A 17,649-nucleotide genomic window follows, 5' to 3' on the forward strand; every position below is an offset into this window, starting at 1 on the left:
CTGTAGCTCCAAGCCTTGGAAAAGACAAGAACCAGGGATCTAGATGGCAAGAACTATTGGAGAGCCACTTCAGGGTGCCACCTGGGATGAATGAGCTCCAACCATTCTCCATCTCTGTTTCACTCTGAAAAGGATTCATTCAAATTACAAAAAAAAAAAAAGGTCTGACTGACCAAAGTAGGGTGAAAAGCCCACTTAGCCTAGGCAATAGGGGACCTTGATCGATAGATCCATGCTTGGAATGCAGCAGGGAAATGGTAATTCCCCAAAGGGAAATCAAAGTATGCTATTAGAAAAAGGGATATTGGATACTAGAACAGGCAAAAACAATAGATTCCACCACAATTTAACATGTGTTTGGCTCCTCATAATAACCCTCTGTGATGGGTATTAACATCTCTCAGAAAGGCTCAGAAAGGTTATGGAATTTGCCTGGGATCACAAAGCAACTAGGCAGAATAACAAGTATTTGAATTCAGGTCAAAACTCTGCTTTCGAAATTGATGCTCTTTTTATTACACCATGGTAGAAGATTGAATTTTCAGTATTCCTCAGTTTTCCCATCAGTACAAAGAAAAAATTATTTGTTGTGGGTCTCCTTGGTAGCTTGGACATACCAGCTAACTTATGCTTGCAGAGCATGGCCTTGGAAGTGTGTAGCCTCCTAGTTCCTTCATTTCTTCTGTCATTGATTATAAGAAAGGGGAAAAAAGCATACTGCAATGAAACACATAATGTTAGCCACTTTTCAAATGCTTAATATGTTCTGAATATAGTGTTTTATGTCCATCTTTGTATTTAATTGTCTTAATGGTCTCAAAAGGCAGACAATATTATTAACCTGAATTTACAGCAAAAGAAACAGGTTTAGAGAGTAGAGGTTATTGCCCAGAATCACTAGCTTTCAAACCCAAAGTCCTTCAGACTCCAAAACCACTATACTGCACAACCCACGTGGAGCTCTGTGCCCTTTTCTGCACTGAAGCCAGAGGACTGTCACTTTGCCAACCACTCTGAATGAGAGGAGGTGGTCTCAGTTTCCTCACCTACATAATAAGGGAGTCTAATATCCTTATCTCTGCCGGTCTCTCTAATTCTGATTTCTGCTTCCACTGGCAAAGCAAAGAGCTGAGTTCTGTGTTAAGCAAATTCTGTGTTGTCGGAATCGCCTGAAACGATTGCCTAAAATTAACATTTTACAGCGCTTTACCGAGTGCTTCAGACATTAGTTCCGTAGACCTTAGCGATCCTTGCCCCTCTATCTCCCGGCTTCCAGAAACAGCCTGTCCGTCAGGTGATCATAACTCGTGTGATTCTAACTCAGACCGGAAGATTTACCAGGAAAAGGAGAAGCATTTCCAACTCATGTGAGAGATTAGAAAGAAAAACCATGAGTTCATGTTGATTTCCTGGGGATATCACACTTAGAAACACTGAAATCCTTGACAAACAGACAGAGAGATGATGAGCAAGGTCCACTTAATGGACTTCGTGCTGGTGCTGGGCAATCCGGGAGCTCTGAACCAAGAGGCGTGGCTTATCCCAGTAAAGAAGAGGACGCTCTGTAAAGTTGGGGGTGGGGAAGTGGGCAGCGGATCAGTCTGAGAAATGGCTGGGTAAAGTGAACAGTGATATACAATAAAAAGTAATTGATAAGAAAAGTAGGCAACTTTCTTCGTTTTCTACTCCTCTTGCCCCAATTTTTAGCTCTATTTTATTTCTTCCCTATATTCTTGGGAGAGTAGAGAGTAGATGAAGTTGAATGGAAATTGCCGCCCGAGCACCAAAAAAAAAAAAAAAAAGGCGATAATTGAAACCACTCCTCTTTCCAAATAGCCCAGAACAGTCTCATTCTAGATGGAAAATAGAAATCTGAAAAATCAATTTTTGCTCATGATTTTTCATTATGGGGAATAAATTTTCAATATATATCATTACTAGAATTCTGCTATAATGTCATTAGCCTCTATTTAAGTACAGGAAAGATATTTCCATGCTCACCCTGATGACTCAGTCTTGAACTTAAGTCAGGTCTGTGAAAGGGAGATAAAGCTGCGAAAGTCTCCATGAAGAAGAAAAACAAACTTTTTCAGCCAGAGTAGGTTTCCAGTCAGGTGCAATACTTGAATATTGGTTGGTAGCCAAGAATGGGCTGATGTCAAAGGTCCTCTGATGTTTGCCAGTCCCCAAGGTATCAGGGCACAGCTGGGTGGGGGAAGATTTCTGCCTAGAGCTCCAGCTACCTACTCTCTGACAAAAATGATCACATAGCCAGATGGTAGGGGTGGAGAGTGGGGAAGGCTGGGAAAAAAAGGAGAACTGGCCAGCTTAGCATGTGGTTCCTTTGCCAGAGCAGGGGTTCATGCATCAAAGCAGGGCACAGATGGTCTTCCAAGTAATTAAAGAAGTTAAATCCTCAGCATCTTTTAATCCCTGTATAGCCAGACTGCTTTAAAAAAAAAAAAAAAAAAAGAGGGAAAAAAAGGAGGAAAGAAGACATGGAAGATGTGAAAGACCCTTTGAATCTTTGCATAGGCTAAGTGCTACATCTTGACATTCCTTCCCAGAAACACTAGGGTTCCTCATTTCCCTCTTTTACAATTTCCTTAATGATGTTTTATCCTTTACCTCTTCTTCTGGCCCCACCCTCTTCCATCTGGCTCATATATAAAGGAGAATTGGCTAAAATATTTCTGCAGCCAGAAATTTTTCTCTTATGGGTTCTTGCTGATTATTCCAGCTGTGTTTCCACTAATAGTAGAAAAACTATGATGTCAACATACTCAATTATGTTAAGACTTGAACTGAAAGCCTGGGATAGTGATTACCACTTGATTCTGACCTCGACTTTAGTTGTGAAGGATGAAGGAACCCTTTTGCCATTAGCACTGACTATACACTCATAGTGACAGGTGTGCAGGATTTGATATAAGAAAGACTCCTTGGCTCTGGCCAAGGAGAGGGGCCTTTACTAACTCCTTGGCTCTGGCCAAGGAGAGGGGCCTTTACTAACGACCAGAGGGATAAATTACTTAACAGAGCTACCTGTGCCTAGAATTAACTTCCTAGAGTATGATGGGCTTTTGTGAATACTGATCTCCCCACTACAGAGGGTAAATGTTGTCCCTAACAGTGTGATGTAGGGGACAGACTATGGATTGGGTAGCAATTAATATAGTTTTAGTGCTGCCTCTGCCACTAATTTGCTATGTGGCTTTTGCAAGTTGCCTTATGTCTGTGAATCACAAATTCCTCCTCTGTAGAATGGAAATGACACTGTCTACTTCTGAGGGTTTTTGAAAAGCTCAAGCAGGATAGTGCTATGATTGTGTTTTAAGAAGCATAAAAGGTTATAAAATAGAATAGAGTATGAAGTTCCCAAAGTCATCAGAGTTGTCTTCTACCTCTTGGTTCTATTTTCCTTGGTGTTGACTTTATTCTTAGATAGGCTCCCCTAGGGGATGGCAAATTGATCCCAGCAACTTTAGTTTTATATTCTTCTAGTGTAGTAACCCCAGCCTTTTGAAAATCTTTTTCTTAATACCTCCAGCTTTGGCGAAAACTAGATCACATTTTCAATCCTAGAGTCAAATGGCTAGGTCAGCCCCAGGCCATAACCATGTGAACAAAAATTAAGAGTAAAATCAGGATTATTTTACTAAAAGCATAGATACTAGGAAGACCAAAACAACACTTCAATATCCTGTAAAGTAGTGCAGAGAAGTTAGAAGTTCACAAGATTCTTTTACCAGAAGCATGGATACTAGAAAGACCAAAACAACACTTAAAATATCCTGTAGTCTATGGCTATACCACCCTGAAAGTGCCTGATCTCATCTGACCTTGGAAGCTAAGTAGGGTCGGGCCTGGTTAGTACTTGGATGGGAGATCACCTAGGAAGACCAGGTGCTGTAGGTGTTAAACATATATATATATCCTGTAAAGTAATATAGAGAAGTTAGAAGTTCTGATGGAAAGGGGGAACATAAAGCATTTGTGATTGCCACATTGAAGACTTCCTCAAAATGCCCTTTTATGAAAAGAGAAAGCTTCTGAGGAACAATACAGCTCCTCTATTCCCTACAAATCCAAATGTACAAGGAAAGCTATACCCTCTGCTCACTGTGGCTAAAGAGATGTGCCTGTTCACTGCTTAGACAAATGCCTACTGCCTCACTGTGCTATGGGGAGAGCCTTTGAAGGAGGATATGATTTCCATCCTGAGGGCTGTTTCATTGGTGGCTGGATTAAGCAGGAAAAACACAGAACGTGTGTCTGCAGATATATCTGAAGCTAAAAATCTGGAACCAGTGGGATTTGGAGCAGCAGTGTGTGTGTGTGTTCATTTATACATAACTATAGGGAAAGGAGGATGGATTATAAGAGAGGAAGGGAAAAAAAGAAAGATGACAATTTGGTTGTCTAAGCAGGTTTCATTTTCTCATTGTCTTCCTTCTCATAATCCTGCTTTTATTAGTTAGATTATTGACTAGATGAAGATAAAAATATCAGTGGCTTAATCAAGATGGAAGTACTTTTTCTCTCTCAGGTAAAAGTCAGAGCTTATAGTCCATGCAAGGCTGGTCAGGGCCCTGTACCCTGGGACTTAGGTCTGTCCGACTTGTTATGCCATCCATGGTATTATACTCCTCCTCAAGGTCAAAGCTTACTCACCATTACTACATCACAAAGAGGAAGAGAAGTTCAAGCAGCTTCCTATTAATGGTTTGACCTGAGATATGCCAACATCACTTGGCTCACTTCCCTGTTGGTGGCTGGAATGTAGTCATATTGTCATATATAGCTGCAAGAGAGGTTAAAAAGTAAAATAGCTGACTGCCAAGTACTCAGCTAAACCTGAGGGGATTCATCACTAACTGAAATGAAAGATTGGTATATTAGGGAGCAGTCACTTTCCACCCTTCCAATCAAAGCCAACTTCTACCCAACTCTCTCCCTTTAAACTCTACATTCTTCAGAAATTAGTCTATGGCCATGCTACCCTGTATGAACCTGATCTTGGAAGCTAAGCAGGGTCAAGCCTGGTTAGTACTTGGGTGAGAGACCACCTAGGAAGACTAGATGCTGTAGGTGTGAAAAATAAGGGATTGTAAACTGACTAGCTCATTGTAATCTGTGAGGTCAACCAAGAGTTGCCTCATCTAGAAAAAATAATAATAACAAAATAAAAAGAAATTAGCTTCTGTGAACTCTTTTAAGAAGCCAGTCCTGAACCTCTCCCTCCACTGAGCTTCCATTGTCCTTTTTATACATCTTAAATTGTCTGATATTTTAGTTATATGGGTTCCCTACCAGTCTATGAGTTCTTTGAAGGCAAGGATGAGGTCCAAATCTAATTTCTGCTGTCCACCACACCTATCACACAATAGGACCTAAGAAATTATTACTAAATTAGTGAACCTTCTTCTCTTTTCTGGATCTTTTGAGAGTAAGTTGGAAATATTATTATAATGTTGGAAAATTAGAAACTCTACTTTGACCTCTATCTACTTCATGCTTGACCTGAGCCTAAAAATTAGCCTGAGGTAAAAGCTATAGTCTTCTCAGTTTTTTAAGGATTTGTCCTTTCCTTCCCATGTATGTGGCTTTCTAGATTCTCCAGTAGATATGGGAACCTTTCAAAGCCTTTATTCCTCTCAAAATCACTTCCTAGATTTTCCTCCCAGGCTTTTGGTGTATCTATTGTTTGCCCAAACTGATAATTTTTTGCCCAGGGAGGAGCAGTCTGTTCATTTGCCTTTCAATGTTTTTAGAGAAAATACTATGTGTAGCCCCTCTGCCTTGATTGAGTTTCCAGTTAGGTGAAAAAAAGGGAAGCCCTTTGCATCAGCCCTTCAGGGAAACCACAGCTAGGTCAAAAAGACAAACTATATTCCTTTGGAACAAGGTCCATTCTGCCTCTTCTAGAAGCAGTTACCCACACCAGGAATATAGGTTGCCATCTTTAAGACTGCTTCTGAACCAGTGAAAAGGGTGGTGCTAGGGCAAGTAAAAACAACAAAAGGGCACCTACGTGTTTCAGTGGCCTTTCTTCTGGTTAAGCATTCACTTGGTTTCTGTAAACTTTTGACTAGCTTTCAGAGTTCTGGTAAGATTGAGACAGTTTTTGCCATGTTTTTTCAGTGTTTCTGAGGAGAGATGGGCTGCATAGTCTGCCATTTTTGCTGATGCCTCTCCTATCTTCCATGCCTTTTTATTCTACTTAATTTCTATCTTTTCATGCTGTTTTCTAGGTGAATTTCTTGGAACGATCTTCTAATTCACTAATTTTCTCTTTGACTGTGTCCATTTAAGATAGTATACTTTGTTTATTGAGCTTTCTTATTTCTCAATAATTATATTTTTCCAGTTAGAAAACCCTTTTGAGAATTTCTAATTGATTAATTTATTTTTATTTTTTTAACTTTCCATTTTGAAATAGTTTTAGATTTATATAAGAGTTACAAGATAGTAGAGAGTTCCTATATATTCTTCACTCACTTTCTCCTAATGTTCTCTTATATAACTGTGGTACATTAATCAAAACTGAGAAACTTTACAATACTATTGTACTAATAACTAAATAACTACAATAACTAAAGTTGTTGTATTACAATACTAATACAATACTATTAACTTTATTCAGATTACCCCAATTTTTTTACTAATCCTTTTTACATTCAGAATTCAATCCAAGATACCATATTACCTCTAGTTATCAAGTCTCCTTAGTCTGCTCCAATCTGTGAGTTTCTCAGTCTTTGTCTCTTATGACCTTTTTTTGAAGAGTTTTAAACATGCATGTTGTAAAATGTTCCTCAATTTTTTTTTTTTTTTGCTGTTTCCTCACTATTATACTAGTTATGGGTTTTTTAGAAGAATGCCTCAGAGATTAAGTGCCCTTCTTATCACATTATGTCAGGGAGTATGAAATATCATTCTGACTTAATATTATTGAAGTTAACCTTGATCACTTGGTTAAATTGGTTTCTTTACTGTAAACGGTACTATTTTTCCCTTCCCATTCTCAATGCATTAGAATTGAGTAAGTCTAGCCTACACTCAAGAAGGAAATTAAGATCTATGCCTACAGGGGGAAGTACTAAAGAATATGTAGACATTATTAAAACCACCACAGTATATCTTAATGACTGTAGTGGTTTTAACATGTCCTCTAATTGATTCTTATACATGCCTGTTCATATATTATTTTTGCCTGCTTTTATTTCACAATTTTTAACTCTTTTTAATGTTTTCTTCAATTTCTGATCTTTCCTTTGTTCCTTTGAGGACCCAAAGCATAACTATGTTAAAGTCTTGTAAAACTTATTCTTTTATTTTCCTTTATTTCTAATAACTTATTCTCCTAATTATGGAGTTTTTGGTGAGAGGGTCTGTCTTTTCTACAATTAATTTTCTGAATGAGTTTAGGAAATTTACTTGCAAACTCATCTTGGAATGGGAAGTTTTGCTGTTTTTGTTTTGACTTTTCTTCTCATTGTTCTCACTTCTCCTTAACCCTCTTCCAGTGCCCAGTACCCTGGCTGCTAGGGATTCCCGCTATGGGAAGAGAGTGAACATCGTGGCTCTAGTCACAGCCCTGTACAGTTTGGCATAGATCCTCGTTATGAGGCTATGTCTGTGTCCACCTCATTTCTGGATTACAAAAACTAGATCCGGGAAGCAGAAGGCAGCAGCTTGTTTCAGCTTCCTTTCCTTAACTAAGCCCCTATTTTTAAGCACTGAGACTGACTCCAGTCCACCACTTTGGAGCACTTCTAATCATGGCTTGGTTTTTCTGATGATGAACCCTCCATCTGGGAGCCCACCAAGAGTAACCTCATTAAAACAAAACACACTGCTATCACCCAGGAAATTCCAAGGATTTTAGGAACTCTGTGTCAGGAACCAGGAGCAGAGACCAATACATATATTCTCTATTATCTCATATATTTTGCAATATATACGTATATCAAATCATCATGATGTACACCTTAAACTTATACCACGTTATATGTCAACTTTATCTCAATAAAACTGGAAAAAATTTTAATTCCACAATAAGTTGACTTTAAGTAAAGGAGATTCTTCTTGATAATGTGTGTGAGCTCCATCCAATCAGTTGAAAGTCCCTAAGAGCAAAATAGGTTTTTCTGGGGAATAAATCCTGCCTCAAAACGGCAACAACTCTTGCCCGAGAGTTTTCAACCTGTACAACAGATGTTGGACTTAGCCTCCACAATCACTTAAGCCAATTCTTTCATGTCTCTCTCTGACATATATATATATATATATATATATATATATATATATATATATATATATATGAGAGAGAGAGAGAAAGAGAGAGAGAGAGAGAGAGTTACTATAAATATAGTTACAAATATATAGTTACAAATATATATATGTATATCACATATACATCAGAAGGACGTATATAGTCTTTGTGTCTTCTGCTTCTTTTTTGTAGAGAACTCTGCCTGATACACAGGTTAAAATCCAAGAATAATGAAATAATTAATAAATTATGGTACATTCTTTTATTGAATTATTTTTCAGTATTAAAAATCATGTTTTCAAGAGATATATACAGAACATGGGAAAGTTATCATAATATGTTAAGTTTAAATAGCAGGGGGAATTTATGTCTGTAATTTCATTTCAAAAAATAAACACACCCATAGATGGAAGGAATACACACATACGTATGGCACAAAATACTCAAAAATATTTATTGCACTTATTTCCTTTTTATGAGTTTAATTGAGCCCAAACTGACGACAGGTGCTGGGGAGGAAGATTTAAAATGCTCCTGCATTTCCTTCTTGGTAATGGTTTTTAAAATAGAATTTCTGCTCTCAAAGTAGTTGATGTTCTAGATAAAATATTTCAGGTTCTGAAAAAAAGGGAAAACATGGGAATACTAGAAAAATGCTAAAATACCACTTGCAACTTCAAATGAATCCAGGTATATCATGTAGCAGTGTAGAAAATAAGGATGACCAGCGTTCTCAGTCAACCGCTAACTGTATGAGTTGACTTTTTGGGGGTTCAGTTTCCTATAAAAGTATGAGTTTAATGAGATAAGTGGTCTCTATAATATCATCTACCTTTAATAATCTATGGCCCAGGATCTGAAAATATTTCTACAGAAGGTGAAATAATTACCATTTAGATTCCTCAGAAAACTCTAAAATCTTTAACATCATAGGAGAGCAATTATTGAGGGCATACTATATGTTCCAGTTCACACTCCTATGTCCTCCTGTTCTCTTTTCTTCCTGAGTTATGAATTAAAATCCAAATCCTTTTTCCTAAAAGAAATGCTTTCCTCCTAAGACCTTTGCTAGCAAGGACATTTAATCAGCTCTAACACATTAAGAAAACAGTAGTAATATGTTTTGTTTGTTCTAAGGGGAATCTATGCAAATAAAAGAAATTACTAAGCATGTATAATACAATTCAATTTTTCCAAAGTATTTTATAGTATTTCTTGATTTATTTTTTCTGGCAACACCAACCTAAAGAGAAGGTAAGAGATGAGCAGGTCCTGGCCTCCTGCCTGTTGATGGACCTCCTGCTGCACACTGAATTATGATGGAATGGTTATAAGAACTGATTTGGAAAGGTAGGGGTGAAGAAAATGGGAACTGTTGTGGTTTTTATTTAATGTTATAAAATATTATAGTTTGAAATCATCTTTTAAAAGAATTATATATGGATATATAGACACATACAGTTACATACAAAAAAGAACTGGAAGATCACTCATCAAGATGTAAACAGGAGTTGAGAAGGTGGAATTATGGGTGATTTTTGCTTTTTGCATATTTTCTTTCCTTGCTTTCCAAGTTTATATTTTGAACCTGTATTATTTTTTAATTAGAAAAACAGTTATTTTAAATAAGTAAAAAAGATTTACCTAAGATTATGGAAGTGATTTATTGCAACATTATTTTCATTATACTGATTGTTACCTTTACTGTGAACATACCTATAGGACTTCGTAAAACACACATTTGACTTATTCTTTCTTTACTCGTTCAACATTTAGGGAGTGCATAAAATATGCTAGGTGCCCTCCCAGGCACTAGGGATTTGCAGATAAATAAGGGAGTCCTCTACCTTCAAGTAGCTCTTAAGCTAGTGGGAGGGACAGAAATGAAACACGATTACAATATAGTGTTGTCAACATAAGAAATAAGAATGTCAAAACCTGTAGAGAATTTTTATAACTTATTTGAGCAAAACAGAAGACAAGTCTGGAAGCAAGATTTCAACACTTTGAGAAAAATGCTTCAGAGAATAACAGTTGGTTGTTCCTTTTATGCACTTGGAATTAAGGAGGACATTTAAGGAAGATTACATGAAAGTAGGAGAAAGTGAGGTTGGGATCAGATTATAGGATAGTTAAGAGAATTATGTGTTCTCTGGAGAGTGGTTAGGCTTTAGAAGGAGCGGTCTAAAAAGAGGCATTTCAAAGATATGTTAACCTAGATGCACAGAAATAATGGATATGGCTTGCTTAAGGCAAAGATAAGCCTTTTACTAAAGAAGTTATATGCCTTGAGCTTGACTACCCACAGTGATCTGCCCAGTTAAAAATTTATGATCAAATCACCCTGTGGGGTTACTTTCTGTGGAACCCCTTTTTTCATCCACAAAACTATAATCCCTGATCTCAAGGAGCTAACATTCTAGTGGTGAAGACAGACAATCAAATAATCATACAAATAAATATAAAATTCTAATGTGGTAAGTGCTACAAAGGAGAAACATATGATGCTATGAAAGTGAATAATGGGAATAGAAGGTGGGAATTAGAACTAACCAATGAGGCTAGGGTACACTTTCCTAAGGAAGTAATGCTTTAAGTGAGATCTGAGGGATGACTAGGCATTACAACAGCAAAGAGGGGCAGAAAGAGTGAACCAAAATGATGTAAAGTTGCGCCCAGGCCCTGTTATAGAAGGGAACATTTTGGTTAGGAAGGATCTTAAGAGAATTGGTATGTCTGGAGCTGAGAAAGGATGAGTATGGTATGAGATATGGCTGGAGTCAAGTTAGGAGCTAGGTCATGCAGGGTCTCAGAGGCCAGAGATTTTTCTTTATCTTTACCTGTTGCAGAAAAGCTCCAAAATCAGACCAGCGAAAAACCAAAAACCAAGCAGTAACTCGGAGAGAAAGAAAACTTAGTTTTATTAGGCGTGGTCCCAGAGGAGCTAATGCTCTGAAGATCTGAGAAGTGTGCTCAGTGGTAACATTACCTATATACAAGAATTTTACACAAGCTGATTGGTCAGTTTGAACTCAAACCGTTACAAAGGGCTGGAGTTGCTATGCGGATTGCAAGTAGTAACTTTGCAGAAGGTGGGAGTTGCTATGGGTAACCAGTGAATATAAATTGTTACAGGAAGCGGGAGCTGCTAAGGTACAAACAGTTACATTCCTCCAGCAAAGGGACAAGGTGCAAGGGAGCTGTGCAAATGAGCTCTTACATGCAACAAGCATATTTACAGAAGCAGAACAGAGAGCTGATTAGATGTTAATGAAAATTCCTGAGATTTTTCTCTTCATACCCAAAGATTTCATCTTTATCTCTTCTCTTTATCCAAAGAGCAAGAGGAAGACTCTGAAGAAAGTTAATCTGGAGGTGAGAGTAGGGAAGACTTGATTAAATTTGCATTCAAAAAATATAAAAGGATGCAAAACAGAATAACAAAAGAGATCAGAGTGAAAGCAGGTGGTCCACCTAGGAGACCTAACTGGTGCAATCAATTGGACTAGGGTAGTGTGAGATGTACATTGACTCAAGATATTTAGAAGGTACAGGCAAATTCTTTTTGACAAAGGAGCCAAAACCATACAATGGAGAAAGAAAAGCCTCTTCAATAAATAGTGCTGAGAAAACTGGAAAGCCACATGTTAAAGAATGAAACTAGACTGTTGTCTATCACCACACCCCAAAATTAACTAAAAATGGGTCAAAGACCTGAATAAAAGGCTTCAAACAATAAACTGCACAGAAGAAAACATAGGTACTAAACTCATGGACCTTGGATTTAGAGAGGAGTTTATGAATTTGACCTTGAAGGCAAGGGAAGTGAAAGCAAAAGTGAATGAGATTATATCAAACTTAAGAGCTTCTGCACAGCTAAAGAAACCATCAATGAGGCAAAGAGGGAACCTTCCGATTGGGAGAATACATTTGCAAACAAAGCCTCCAATAAGGGCCTAATATCCAAAATATATAAAGAACTCATACAACTCAACAATAAAAAAAAATCCAATTAAAAAATGGGCAGAAGTCCTGAACAGATACTTCTCCTAAGAAGACATACAGATGGCCAACAGACATATGAAAAGATGCTCAACCTCACTAGCTATTAGGAAATGCGAATCAAAATCACAATGAGATACCATCTTATACCTGTTAGAAATACCATCAACAGGACAAGTAATAACAAGGATTGGAGAAGTTAAAGGGTAAAAGGAGGCCTCATACACTGCTGGTGAGAAGCAAATTGGTACAACCACTATGGACAAAAGAATGACGGTTCCTCAAAAAATTAAGAATTGAATTATCATATGATCCAGCCACCTCTCTTTTGAATATTTACCCCAAAATCCTGAAGACAGTTATCCACAAAGATATATGCACCCCAGTGTTCATGGCGGCATTATTCATGGTGGCCAGGACATAAAAGCAACCAAAGTATCCTACAATAGATGATTATATAAAGATGTGGCACATATATACAATGGAATATTACTCAACCATAAGATGAAATACTGCCATTTGTGACAATGTGGATGCATCTTGAGATAATCATGCTAAGCGAAAGTAAGTCAGACAGAAAAAGTTGAAAACCATATGATTTCACTCATATGTGGGATATAAAACTAAAAGCAACAAATATGACAAATAAACAAAGACTCATGGACACAGACTGCGGACTAGTGGTTACCAGAGGGAAGGCGGCGGGGCAGGGGGCGGTGTGCGTAGATAGGGATAAAAGAGGTCAAATATTTGGTAATGGAAGGAAATCTAACTTTGGGTGGTGAATATACAATGCAGTATATATTAACATACTGTTGAATAGTACACTTGAAACTTATTTATTAACCAATGTCACCATTTGTAATAAAAAATATTTAGAAAGTAAAATAAACAGGATTTGGTGGTAGAATAGATGTATGTGCGTGTGGGGAATAGTATGAGAACTGGGAGAGAAAAACATGATCCCCAGGCTTTCATATGTCTGGAGAGTATTTTTGTTTTATTGGTAGAGGTAAGGGTGAAGTAAAGAATTCAACCTGCTCTCAGGTTCACTTTAGCCTAGGGCTACGGTTTTAAATTTTCCTCCTTCCTAGACTGATTGTCTCTTAAAAGATACAGAGGAAGAACTCAGGTGAAAGAATTTTGAATGTTTCTTTATACAGTTATGCCCTCCATAATGACGTTTTGGTCAACAATGAACTGCATATAATGACAGTGGTCCCATATAATGAAGCCGAAAAATTCCTATCACCTAGGTCATGGGTGTGAGGTTGTAGCTGTCTTACTGCAGGTCGTGGTGTAATGCACTACACAGTTGTTTGTGGTGATCCTGGTGTAAATAAACTTACTGTGCTACCAGTCACAAAGGTACAGCAAATACAATTATGTACAGTACATAATACTTGATAATGATAATAAACTATTGTTACCAGTTCATATATTTACTATTCTATTCATTTTAATGTCATTGTAGTGTGTACACTTTCTACTTTAATAAAAAAGTTTTGCAAAAAACAAACCAAACTCATAGATGCAGACAACGGAATGGTGGTTGTCGGAGGAGAAGGGTTTGAAGGGAGGACAAAGAGGGTAAAGGGAGTCAAATATATGGTGACTGTGGATGAAAAAAGGGGTTCTATGGAAAGTAACCTCACAGGGTGAGCTGATAATTAATTCCTAACTGGGCAAGTTACAGTGGGTAGTCATGCCCAGAATCTATTAGTGAAAGGTTTTACGCCAGCCCCATCCATTGTCTATTGTTCTTGTGCATCTAGGTTAACACACCTTTGAAATACCAGAAGCAATACCCATGCAAGAGGGTATTAACTCTTAAGAGAATCTTATTAACCACCCTGTAATCTGATCACCAAATTGCTTTCTCCAATCTTCCTTAGGTCCCTTCCTTAATTTCAAATGCATAAAAGAAGTTGAAAAACTTACTCTGGGGAGCGATTGAGACCTTACTCCTTAGCAAATGTCATCAGTTTTACTTAAACTCTTATAAAAATTTTCTACAGTTTTGAACATTTCTTATGTCAACATGATGGAAAGAAATTAGACTTTGCCTGGTGAGTACATGATATAGTATAGAGATGTTGAATTATAAAGTTGTACACTGTACACCTGAAACTTACTGGTTAACCAATTTCACCAAAAAATAATAAATTAAAAAAAATTTTTTTAAATTAAGTTGTAGACCAGAAAGTTATATAACGTTATTAACCAATGCTACCCCAATAAATTTATTTACCCATAAAAAAGTTTGCTGTAAAACAATATGGTGCATTATGTTGGCAGCAGCCTAATACATCTCATGTTCATTATGTTCTCTTGATTGCATCATTTTCTCTTGTGCTTGATTTAATATTGTGTTATCTTATAAATTTAGTGTAGCCTAAGTGTACAGTGTTCATAGAGTCTGCAGTAGTGTAATGTCCTAGGCCTTCACAGTTACTCACCACTCACTCACTGACTCACTCAGAGCAACTTCCAGTTCTGCAAGCTCCATTCATGGTAGGTGCCCTATACAGGTATACCACTTTTTTATCTTTTAACTATATTTTTACTATACTTCCTCTATAGTTAGATATGTTTAGATACACAAATACCATTGTGTTGAAGTTGCCTGTAGTATTCAGTACGGTAACATGGTAGACAAATTTGTAGCCTAGGAGCAATAGGCTATACCATATAGCCTAGGTATATAGGTGGCTATACCATCTAGATTTGTGTAAGGTGCACTCAATGACATTTAAAAAACTACAAAATTGTCTAATGATGCATTTCTCAGAGCACATCCGTTGTTAAGGGGCACTTGAATAGAGGTATACTTACATAAATGGCGCAAATCTTAAATGTACAGCTTGATGAAATTTTAGATATGTGCACACTAGTATAATCACCACCACCACCAAGATATAGAAATTTCTAGTACACCAGGAGCCTCCCTGGGTTCTCCTAGTTCGTATCCACCAAGAATAATGACTATTCTGACTTCTAGGATAAGAAATATATATATTTGCTTTTTGTACCCAGTTCCTGGTACAGAGCTCCTAAAACTTGTAATTTCCTAAGTGATAATGGTGAGGAACATTTTTTGTTATTCATAATAGGTCTTTTTCAGCCATACCTGAATTTATTATATTAATGGGGTAACTCAACATGGGCCTCTATATAGCTTCAGAATGGGGGCTGCTTGCCAGAGGAAACAACCATATAATTTGAGGGTTGGAATATTCAGCCCCAACCCACCACCTTTGGAAAAGGGAAACTGGGGATTGAGTTAATTACCGATAGCTAATGCTTTCATCAGTCATGCCTATGTAACAGAACCTCCAGATAAACCCTGCACTATGGGATTTGGAGAGCTTGAATTGATGAATGTATCTACATGCTATAAGGGTGGTGCACCCCAAGCTCCACAGAGACAAACTTCTGTGCTTAGGACCTTCTGGACTCACCCTATGTATCTCAATCTGGCTGTTTATTTGTATCCATATAATATCCTTTATAATAAACTAGTAATAGCAAGTCAAGTATTTCCTTGAATTCTGTGAGCCATTATAACAAATTATTGATCCTGATGAGGTGGTCATGGGAAATTTATCTTTTCTACTATCAGTTGACATTTGGACTATTTCTAAGTTAGGGCTATTATGAATAAAGCTGTAATAAATACTTATAAGTGACTTTTTGTGAATATAAACACTGATTTCTGTTGGGTTTATAATCAGAAGTAGGACTGCTGGACCATAAGGTGCACGTTTAATTATAGTAGGTTATGCCATAAATTTTTCCAAATTCTTTGTACCAATTTACATGACCACTAGTAATGTGTGTGAGTTCCAATCATTCTACCTCCTAACTTGGTATTATCTCTTTTAAAAGCAGTTGTTAGCTTTTTAATTTCCAAATGATTCTTCATTTTATTTCAATTCCACAGAAATGGTGAACTCTGCGGTGAGGTGCATTCGGAGACAGCTCCTGAGATGTCAAGATGAAGTGTACCAACCTCGAGGATTTATGTGCCTGCAGCCTCTAACATGGGCGGAGGAGACCAGAATCCAAGTGGAGCCCAGAATGAGCCTAGAGATTCTCAAAGGAATTCCAGATTCTTGCCGAATGGACTCCTGGGTCACCCAGGCCATTGTGAGGCGAGACAGAACCGGAACGGGCTCCAAAACGGAAGCTGAGCCACTTCTGACCCATTCACTGTGTGGATGTCTCTGAAGGGATAGGCCTGACCAAGTCAGATGGGGCTGCCTTTCCCAAGGTGGTATTAGGGGTTAGAGGCAGTGCGGATCTGTGATGGCAGAGGATCCTGTCTCAATCTGGTCACTGGTCTCTGGTCTCTGCTTGGAAAACAAATCCAAATCTCCTTGGAGGCAGAACTTCAGATGGGCCAACAGAGCTCCCTGGAGGTATGAGGCCTGAAGCCTGAAGGGACTAGCAGGTAACTTGGCCCTACAGCCTGAAGCCGGTCAACCACAGGAAAGAGCATAGGTTTTTCTCTTTCATTTTGCCTGAGGAAAATAGAGGCTAGAACTCAAATTCCTACAGGATGGAGGCAAGAGTGATCCTGAAAAAGCCCCCTTGTCTAATGACCAATGCCAGCCCTAAATGGACTGAGAATCCAATGGCCACTCTCTTCTCCATGGTTCAGAATTTTACCCAATGCCCTGATGGAAACACAACCTGGGCCCCAAGGGAGAGGCAGGCAGTGGCAGTTCTCTGTTCCAGTCCTCAGCTTAGGACTGCATGGGAGATGTAAGAAACATAAATTATGGGTTGGGGCCTATTTTATAAAGCACAAAAGACAGTGTTGCCGGCAGATCATGGGAATCTAAAGGGAAGTGAGGTTGCAGCAGCTAAGGGAAAGTAGACTGAAGAGCTGTTTAGATTAGGGCAGAAGAGATGGTCAGGTGGGGGAAGAGGAAGAAAGGAGACTAAGTGGAAAACAAGCCTCAGAGCTCCTCAGGGGTGGGGAACAGGCGGCCAGAGGCCGCGCCGAGCGGGGAAGTGGAAGGTGGGTGCGGCTTGGGCTGGACGTGCTGGGAAGGGCAGGTTCTCTGCAGCGGTTAAATCCGGCAGGCTGGCATGGATTCTGTGCCGGACTCCACTTAGAGGGTGTGAGGGGAGAGAGTTCTGCCTCCTCCCATAATGTCCATCCCTTGGCGCCAGGGCTCGGTGTGTGGCCAGGGCTGGGTGTGTGACGGGTTCGGGTAAACGTGCGGCAGCAGAAGAGAGATAACAGTGGCGGCTGGCAGATAAAGGCATGTGTTTGGGAGGGATTCCTTCCCTGAGCGGGGTTAGTCGTCCTCACTTCCGGGTGCTTGAGGCCTATGAGCGGGCAGGGTCCAAGGTTGGCG

General features: G+C 38.6%; 1 pseudogene; it reads left to right on the forward strand.

Moving 5' to 3' along the window:
- The first annotated feature begins 3,799 nt into the window (after positions 1-3,799).
- LOC118600815 lies at positions 3,800-3,918 on the forward strand (annotated as a pseudogene).
- Positions 3,919-17,649: the final 13,731 nt, after the last annotated feature.

The sequence above is a fragment of the Rousettus aegyptiacus genome, unplaced genomic scaffold, assembly GCF_014176215.1.
Source record: "Rousettus aegyptiacus isolate mRouAeg1 unplaced genomic scaffold, mRouAeg1.p scaffold_m13_p_3, whole genome shotgun sequence".
NCBI classification, from domain to species: Eukaryota; Metazoa; Chordata; class Mammalia; order Chiroptera; family Pteropodidae; genus Rousettus; species Rousettus aegyptiacus.